The sequence below is a fragment of the Idiotropiscis lumnitzeri genome, chromosome 21, assembly GCF_059441095.1.
Source record: "Idiotropiscis lumnitzeri isolate Australia: NSW breed Sydney's pygmy pipehorse chromosome 21, RoL_Ilum_1.0, whole genome shotgun sequence".
NCBI lineage: Eukaryota > Metazoa > Chordata > Actinopteri > Syngnathiformes > Syngnathidae > Idiotropiscis > Idiotropiscis lumnitzeri.
This window is the reverse complement of record NC_142411.1, coordinates 11473707-11484348: the sequence shown is the minus strand read 5'-3', so window position 1 is coordinate 11484348 and position 10642 is coordinate 11473707.

Genomic DNA, 10642 nt, shown 5'->3' with positions numbered 1-10642 from the left:
CTCGACTTATGAGTGGCCCTATTTACAAACTTTGCAAAATATGCTCAAAATATTTGTAAAAGGCTTGCTGTGTGGTGCTTCTCACACTATTTAAACAGCATTGCAATAGTTGTACTATGATGTTTTTTTGTTATTTATTTTTTTTACTCTTAATTAGACCTCTGAATTACTCAGAATTTACCGTTGTCTTGAATACAATTATTTTCTGTGTTTAAAATGTTGAATGTCAAACTATTTCAACAATTTGCCAATGAATGATAAAATAAATATATTGGGGCTGTTCAAACTACTAAAAGTTCAGTATTCATGTCTGGATTTACAAATGTATATAATAGTAAACATATATACGGAAACATGACACAGATGGTGATGGATTAATTATATATGCGATCCCTCAATGTGGTGAAATTTAAGTGACACATGGAATTTAATTTCTATGTGCTATAACAGCCTGGCTCCATCATTCCTAAACATTGTAAGTTAGTTGTTTTATTTTATACTATGATTCTGATGTGACCCCCGGAGTGTATGTGAGTTTGTCAATGCAGTTTCTGTAGATTTCTTTCACATCATATTCAATTAGAGATGTAATTTTTCTTACCACCCTGTGCTAGATAAGGTCTTTTGAATAGGCAACGATATTCTCCCGTATCCATTGTTGCAGATTGCCTATCGCGCCCGTGTTTTCTGTGGGGCTGACTGCTACAGGGTGATTAATGTGTTCATTTCCCATTATTAAAGACTAGAGCAGCGCTGTGGGCTACAGATATAGGACTTCGTCATAAATCTTAGCCAAATGAACAGTCAAATAATCGCTCATCGGAAATGAAATCTGGGCTCATTAATACTGACACCCAGACTGGGGGAAGAGAACACATTCACTCACACACACACATACACACGCACACCCCCGCACACACCAGTCTGGGGCATGAAGTCACACATTCGCATGAATACACACAAAAATAGATACACAAAATGTGGACTTGAGGGGGATTTGGTCTGGTCTGCCACCTTGGCGCACCACTCAACAATGACAGGCTCATCATTAGAGGATATACACTCCCACACACACGCACACACACACACCCCCACGCGCCCTCCCACACACACATACACACGCACACGCACGCGCACACCTACACACACACACACGCGCACGCACAAGCTCATTGTGTGTTTCATAGCTCCCACACAAGAAAGCAGTGACCCATTAGTACAAGACAAAGGGATCACAGGCCACGATTAGAGCCATAAATAATAACCTCAGTGCAACATTTGACATCAGCCCCTTCAGGATTTGTTTTTTTATTGTTCACCACGTACATGTAAACACACACACGCGCACGCACACACACCCACAAATATACGTGCATATATATATATATATATATATATATATATATTAGGCGGCACGGTGGCCGTCTGGTTAGCACGATGGCCTCACAGTGAGAGACAGCATCAGGCGTGGGTTCGATCCCGGCTCCGGCCATCCTGTGTGGAGTTTGCATGTTCTCCCCGTGCTTGCGTGGGTTTCCTCCGGGTACTCCGGTTTCCTCCCGCATTCCAAAAACATGCATGGCAGGCCGATTGGACACTCTAAATTGCCCCTAGGTATGAGTGTGAGTGCGGACGGTTGTTCGTCTCTGTGTGCCCTGCAATTGGCTGGCAACCAGTTCAGGTTGTCCCCCGCCTACTGCCCGAAGATAGCTGGGATAGGCTCCAGCACCCCCCGCGACCCTAGTGAGGAGAAGTGGTACAGATGATGGATGGATGGATGGATATATATATATTAGTGCTGTCAAGCGATTAAAAGATTCTATCATAATCAATCACATAACTTATCGTTAATCGCACATTTTATTAATTATAAAAAAAATCCCTTTATTCATTGTAAAATAAATCCTCCCATTTTTTGTATATTATGAATATAATTCAATATTTTATTGAATTGCAATACCTTTAATATATCAGAATTATTTTTTTTGCTTTTATGCAAATACTTTTTTTATTGAAAAAACAAAGCATAGGATTTGACTCAAACAAACAAAGTCACACAAAACAGCCTTTCGAAGGAATTAAATTGGAGTAATATAAGAAATAAAAATAAAATAAAATGCCAACAAAGTGCAAATGAAATGGGTCAAAATAATGGGCCGTCACACCAAGGTAGTTGTGGTTACTAAGAGAAGTACAGTAATCGCCGGTGAGCGTGACTGCTTCCGCCTTCTCCGCTTCCTGCAAGTCTTGAATGTGGGTTGAAATCGATAACCGCGAGGACAATTCGTAAGTGCAGTCGTTGGACGCAAAGCGAAGTATTTCAGCCAGACCTTCGTCTCCACGATGCTAACACGCAGGGCCACCCACTTAGCTATGGCTTCGGCGAGTCTCTTTTTAGTTGATCCATCCATCAGATTCTGTTGCAAATTATCCATGGATGCCAGGGTTTGACAAGGGGCTGGATGCTGGAGAATTGGCATCAGCAGTGTGCTTGGCCATCAAATGGTATTTTAAACAGGACGTGCTGCGATGGTAGTTCAGTTTACAATGGCAACACACACTTTGCTCTCATCAATTACACCATTAGGTAACTTTAAAAAAAAAAACAAAAAAAAAATTGCCGTTCAGAATTGAAAACTTGCCGTTCAGAATTTAATTTGTGTTCAGAAATTCCTTCCTACCCATCGAGAGGTCCTACCAATGCCTAGTGCGCATGCGCACAATGCCGACAGTGATTTCATGGGAAGTTTGGAGTTTTTTGTCCTACCTGTCGTTTGTTCGATTGAAAGTGGGGAGTACTTAATAATTTTATTTTCATTGAGTCTTATTTAAATTTTCCATTGCCTCAAAATACACTGACGTGTGTTGAGCACATTACATTACTCACGCGTATGCCACACTCGTTTGATATCGCTAGTAAAAGTTGTCTGTAAACATATCTATGCATATAAACTGTCAGGACGTCCTACCTGCTTGCGTCTACGTGTATTTTACTCAAATATATTTTTTAATTATACCTAAATGCATGTAAATAAGATGATCTGAAAGCACACGGTAGTACTTTGCGGACAAATTAGCCTCTGGTCGGAGGTTTCGCATGGGTAGGACATTTTGACAGATCAGGCAGTCAAAACAGCCACTGGTAGGACGATTCGTACGGGTAGGACAGTTTGGCAGAACACCGGCAAAAACTCCGCACAGCAAGCCCATGCAGGCGTGTCCTAAATTTTGCGTGTTTGATGTTTTTTTCCTGTCTCGCAAGCGTCAGCACTACGTCATAGGACTATATTGTTTATTCGGCCAAGATGAGTTTAAATCGCTCGTTAAAAAAATTTACGCCGTTAAAAGGGGCTTAGACTAATCCCAATAATAATGCGTTTTTCTGACACCTCAAATATATATATATATATATGTATATGTATATATATATATATATATATATATATATATATATATATATATATATATATATATATATATATATATATATATACACACACACACACACATATCCTGAACTGGTCACCAGCCAGTCACAGGGCAGACATAGACACCGTCACTGAGTCGGAACTGAACCCACGCTGCCCGCACACAACTCAGGCGAGTGTACCACTACACCATCAGTGGCCCTCTAAGTTTGTCATTATTTGCTAAAAACAATCAAGTTGAACATTAAATATATCGTTTCACTGAATCCAGCTCCAATGTTAACACATTCTTCATTGGGAAAGGCACTGGCCCAGAATAAAATACTGACAAATTATATATATCTGGTGCATATAAAACACACAGTGACATTTCATACCATTTCTAGATTTATATTATTATCATTTATGCAAACAATCAAGTAATCAGAGCTGGGCAGTCCGTCCCGGGAGCGGAACGGTCTGGCCCTCTGGCCCGGCCGGACGCCCATCTTTGGGGCAGGGGCCAGGGGATGCCAAATTTTGAAAAAGTGTTCGATTAACACAGGCCCGAGGTTGATTTTAGAATGGCCCACGTGCGTGTGAAAAACCTGCTTGCGAATTAGGCATAACTGGTCTTAGAACGTGTCAAAAGCGCCACTAGCAACTGTTTGTGTATGAAGAGACGTGAGACAGCAGTGTGAGTACAAGCGTGCCTGTATTTCCTTATTCTGACATCATGTAACCCGTGCCTCCCACCTGCTAATGGTGCATACCATTACAAGAGGGGGGCAATACCAAAATCCCTATAACACCGACTGGCAACTGAGCATACTCACTTGCATTGAGCACGTTCATTGAGAAGAAGAAAGAAGGAGACCAATAAAACCATAATAAAGCAAGTGGATGAATAGTAAATTAGCTCGCTAATGATGTTTAAATAAACCTATGCCATTAGCATCTCTACCGCGGTGGCGTCATGCATGGACGCTTTTTATTTATTTTTATTTTTTTTGGGGGGGGGCAGGGTCGGGGTTGATCATTTTTATGCATAAGGCCGGAGGGTCGAGGCCGGAACGATGAGAGAGATTGCGCCCGGAGGGCAGGGGACTGACCAGCAAAAAAGGGTCACATGCCCAGCTCTGCAAATTATAAGTATGTATGTACAACACACTTCTAACTAGTTCATGAGTACTTCATAAGTTCTCCTGCCTACAAGATTAGTATACTGTACTTGTGAATAATTACATAAGATTTCTACCACAAAATCATGAGGACAATGACAATCTCAATCAATATAGGGTTTAGAAGACAGAGCGACCAATACTTAGTGAGAAATTGTCATCGCCATCTGCAGAGTCTGAGGACGACAACATTGGCCAGTGACGTTACACATGCACTCGGTCAAACAAGCCATGGCGGAACTGGCTCACAAAAATATTGAGTTTTATGGATCTTTTTCTAGGCCTTTTCATTGCAGTTTTACGAAAGTATTCATTGAAATATCTTTTGTGCTTGAACGCCTTCTTAAAAAATGTTTTCAAGGAAACCTTTTCTCATGTCCAATACACTTTAATTGTGTCTAGGAAATATTTATTATGTCTAGTGACACTGGCTGAGAGTTTTCATAACCCAGTGTCATTTCTGATTGTGAGAAACCCTTTCACAGTGGACAGAGAGAAGTGGAAACTACCAAGCCACTATTGGGTTCCTGAGAAAATTATCTCCCTCACCCATATGGCCCCTGCACATTCTCCATCCCAATGCTGAGCACCGGTTCCCCACAGGGCTGCGTGCTGAGATCTCTCCTGTACGCACTCTACACCTATGACTGCAGCCCGGCCTTTATTGTAAAGGTGGACATCACAGACAAAGCAACAGAAGACATTCTTTCACACCTGACATTCTGAGGCGCATCTCAGAAATCTAATGACAGGAGAAAAAACAGAATGAATAATTGAATTTCACACAGAACATCCATGATGAGACATTGAAAAATTGTGGCAACATTTTGAAAGACCAAATGACTTGATTATTACTCAAAAGGGCTGATGCTGCTTTGAACACATTTTTCCGTTCTTTTCTGTCCTCCATCCTGACCAGGTTTTTGCATGATGAAGGTCCATTTTAGCAAATGTGGCAGCAAATATAGGTGAACATAGAATATATTAGAAGCGAAGAATAATTGTTGTTAATGGTAATATTGTTAAGCACCCTAAAATCGAGACACAAAAAAGTGTCCCATCTTTTTTGTCCATGAAAAAAAAAATCATGCCCCAACCAATAAAGGCGACACATGAATAAACACTGATGCAAAGGATGTAGAGATATATTCAGTGAATGCTTGTTTCTCCGGATTATGCCATGCCATGTCATGTCATGTCATTATCCACACCGCTTATCCTGTACAGGGTCGCGGGAGGGTGCTGGAGCCTATCCCAGCTGACTACGGGCAAAAGGCGCACTACACCCTGAACTGGTCGCCAGCCAGTCACAGGGAAGACATAGACACCGTCACTGAGTGAGAACTGAACCCACGCTGCCCGCACACAACTCGGGTGAGTGTACCACTACACCATCAGTGACCTTTCTCCGGATTAGAAATTTGATATTATTTAGCAGAGCTGGGCACTTGACCCTTTATTGCCGATCAGTCCCCTGCCCTCCGGCCGTGATCTGGGTTGCCTTCTTGCCTCGACCCTCTGGCCTTCTTCATAAAAATTGCCGACCCCCGACACCGTTTCACCCCTCCCCCCAAAAAAGCGTCCGTGCATGACGCCGCCGTGGGTAAAAGCTGCTGATGACAGAGGTCAGAAGAAGATTCTTCTTCATCTCATTCTTCTTCTTTCTTCTTCTCCACGAAAAGCAAGGAATGGAGATATTTTGTTTATCTTATCATAAAATGCATTTGTTATAGGTGACAATGGTGTTCATTCATGTTGTCACAAATTTCTCATAGTAGATTGTTAGATATTACAATAGCTTTTGAAATACATATGAATGCTACACGTTAAAGATCATTATTTGGGATGATTGAATTTTGACAGACTATAATTTGTCTTTTGTGTTCTGTGCTGAAGCACTCGTAGTCTGAGTCCATTTAATACTTGACAGGTTTCAAAGCAGATTTCCTTCTGTTACTTTGTGTCATTTTTATAGATTTTTTTTTTTTGTAGAGCTGCTGTTTTTTTTCTGCAAAAATAACCGAGCATCACAGAAGACTGCCAATCCTGGATAAGTGATCAAAGCAAGTGGCTGTTCACCTCTATACTTGTATGTACGTATGTACGGTTTACAAACAATTTCAAATATCATGACGGGTGAGACGGAGAGACGTGTAAATTTCCCACTAAAACTGTAGAAAACAAAGTCTGGGAAATAATGTTGTTCAGGATATATTCCACAGAACTCTCATCTTAAATTTGTTTTATGCTAAAATAAGGTTATCATAGTGGCCAGTTAATAAATCCTGGCCAGTTAGCGAGCTGTTGAAAAAATATGCTGCAATTATTAAATTTTTTCTGCCAAGGCCCCAGAAGATGGCATGACAATCACCCAATCATCCCAAAACTGGGTTTACATCACACTAGAATTGTTTTTTTTGTTATTTTGTATTCATTTTTCTGACAGCAATACAAGGCAATGCTGTGAGTGGAAACAACATGTTTTTTTCATAAACGATGCAATGTAGATTTAACCAACGACAGAGCAGTGCGGTGAGTTTAAAGGGCTCATTTCAAGTCTTTTAAAACTCATTTGTTACCATTGACGGATATAGCGGCCAAAAAATACATTAATTTCATCTGGGTTGGTAGTGAATTCGTTAATTGAAATGTTCTTAGCTCCTTGCTCTTCAAATTAGTGAACACGACCCGGAATTTGTTCCCACACCATATTAGTCATATTAGGGAGCATCTCATTTGTCTTAAAAGCTCGTCAAGGTGCAAGGATCGAGCATCGAGGAGCTTCTGCCGGCTACCTTAAACCAAGGGACATCTGGTGTATCATCTGCTGAAGTCTTGTAGCTTCTTGATAGTGACGTATGAAAAGGAGTGTGTAATTGCTGGACTGAAAATGACACAGGACTTCAAAATAGTTCTAATCCATGCTCGTTATTTCTTTATTTTATTATTTTAGTTTGAATATACACATTTTGTTGAGTGTCTGTTCTACTTGGGGCAGTCCTTGACGAGAAAAAGGCTCATGGTTACTACAATGAACCAAACCTGTTTCTAAGGTTTGCAGTAATTAGGCCAATATTTTTCAAATGCATTTGACCACACAAAGAAAATTAAATATGCTTTATTGGCTTTTCACTGTCTTTCTTATTCAACGTAATGCTTAAGAGACAAATCTAAATTTTTTTTTTTTTACATATTTAGGAGTCATTCCAAATATGTACTGCACACATTGGGCTTCGGCAAAGTTGTGAAGTGTAGCAGTGTTGATATTTGACTTTCATTTAATCCTACTTGAAATGTAAAGCATAAAGTGGAAATTTGCGGTGTACATTCTGACATGCAGATAGTGCATTTGTGACACGCGTCAATGACTTGATGTCATCTTTCGTTGACGCCGCCATCAAATGACGACATCAAAGAGTGATGGTCATTTCTACCTCCTCTCACCTCGCTCCTTTGTCAGTCTCCCTCCTGGAGTTTCTTATAAGAGGTGCTAGCATGTAAACAGATTAGCGAGGAACTAGGAAGCTGTAATTAGACAAATGAGCCCAGAAAATTGTTTGCTTCCTACACTGTCATCACGTCTGCTCAACTCATTCAATGTCATTGACAGGTATGGAAGCCAAACAGCACATTATTTCTTACCTGGGCTGGCAGTGAATGAGTTTTAAAGGAATGAAGCTGGTCTGCATCCATCAAGCCATACTAAGTGCCAAAAATAGGAAATATACGTGTATGGATGTTGGAGCAGGTATGGAAACACAAACAAGACAAGCCACCACAATTACCTCATCTTCACCTAAAATTTTGTTGCCCAAACCTTTTGTTTCTATTATGAGTCATGTGTTTCCATTGGGATAACGGGAAAACTAAATATTCTCTTCTGAGCCAAATGACATGAAGAAAAAGAAATAATAGAAAAAGAAATATGTAGAGGATGACTGCGTGGTAGATGGTTTCTCAACATTAGGACGTCCTGATTTTATGTTGTGTATTCAGTTCTTTTATTATTAACGTAAGCTCATTGCTACTTTGGTCATATTGTACTGAGCATACACAACTAAGACGTGCAGCTTTTCTTCCGTGCACACAAGGAGAACAGACTTGAATTCAACCATTCGAGGTGTTTGTATGACTTGTGAAATATGTCCATCCCATTCTTTGAAGGAATGATCAAATGTAAATCAGTTTGCAAAAGGTGCAAATTTAGTCGAGCTTGATTGTTGAGGTTTAGGCGCAAACGTGTAAAGCAAATAATAACTTGGCTCTACTAACACATTTAAAATAATTTTAAGGTGCTTCCTTACTTTATACTGTATCGGGAAGTAACTCAATTAAATAATGTTTTTTTTTTTTTTTTTTTTATTCCACTTTAAACCTAACTACATTTTGTACATTTTGTTTATAGTTTAATATACCTCATGTAAAATCACTGCTTGCTGGCATGCTATCATACACTCTATCTCTCCCGCAAAGATGCAAATACACCCGCATCTTCAACAACCACCACCCCCCATAGAAGCCCCCGCCTCTGCTTCTCATCCACCCAGGTCTCTGCTGCCCTCCTTTCTCAGCCAGTTCTGACAATGCTAATGATTCTCACTGGAGTACAGGATGACGGGTGACAGAGGCAGCTTGACCGAGACTGTCTGACGATGGAGGGGAAGGGGGTGTGAGAGACAACTTGAAAAACCAACCGTGTGCGTGTGTGCGTGTTTGCATGTGTGTGAGTCTATAATGGGTGGGGTGGAAGATGAGGTCAAGGATGGTGGTGCGCTGGCCCCTCTCTGGTGATGCGTCAAAAAAGATGCATATTTCCATGACTAAATGCTAATTTATTACATGTAAGACAGGGCCTGACAACCTGAATCAGCATTCATTCAGACCACATTGGCTGGCCGGGATTTGTGGGAGGGAGGAGGTAGAATGAGGTAAACATAAAGAAAGAGAACATAGGGAGAAAGAAACAGAAATAGCAGGGAAATAATATGCAATGAGCAATGTAGCCCCCGGGCATGTGGCATGTTTTCCTTGTTTCCTTATCATTTGTCTATTTCTAATTCAAATATATGTCTTAAATAATTCACACACTGCAAATCAAACAATAGTGTGGAATATGTGTCCATGTTTGGAATAAAGTACATGGAAAAATAAATAAATAAATTTGACTTCTGAGAAAATGCTTCAACATATTTATTTCCTTTTGACATAATTTGTCAGAAAAATGTTGGCAGGATTATATGGTGTGAATAACTATTTGACAATTACTGTTTTTAGATTCTTTTGTCAGACATGAATGATTTTAAAAAATTAAAAAAATAACCTAGCCTGTATAATTTCTGTTTTTTACTTTGGACAATTTTGTTCATGAAATGACACAATTTTGGGGTATAAGATATAACAATAGGGCAATATACCATTTCAGAAAAGTTACTGAATACAGAATGAATGGATATTGCAGTTGTACTTCTGATATGGAATTTAAAAACATCTTGTCATTTAATACTTACAATAAATCTAAAATAACTTATTCAAATATATTTTAGCACTTATTCAAAACACAAATTTTTTCGACAACAAGTCATGTTATAAAACGCGTAGATGCATTCCATTGCCAGACAATAAAAGGACTGCAATTGAACCGACAAATTACTGGCCTGGTGCACCGAACTTTGAACAAACACAAATCAAAATTACTGAAATAATTGAAGTATCCCTAATGAGCCCCACCCCCTCAAAAAAAAGGATGAGTGACTCATATAGGCCTACATAAAGATATAGACGCTATTCAAAAATATGATATTATTATTAATTAATTTTATTGTGAAGATTTACGATGGTCGGTCGTGGGTTCAATCCCGGCTCCGGCCATCCTGTGTGGAGTTTGCATGTTCTCCCTGTGCCTGCGTGGGTTTCCTCCGGGTACGCCGGTTTCCTCCCACATTCCAAAAACATGCATGGCAGGCCGATTGAACACTCTAAATTGCCTCTAAGTATATGTGTGAGCGCGGATGGTTGTTCGTCTCTGTGTGCCCTGCAATTGGCTGGCAACCAGTT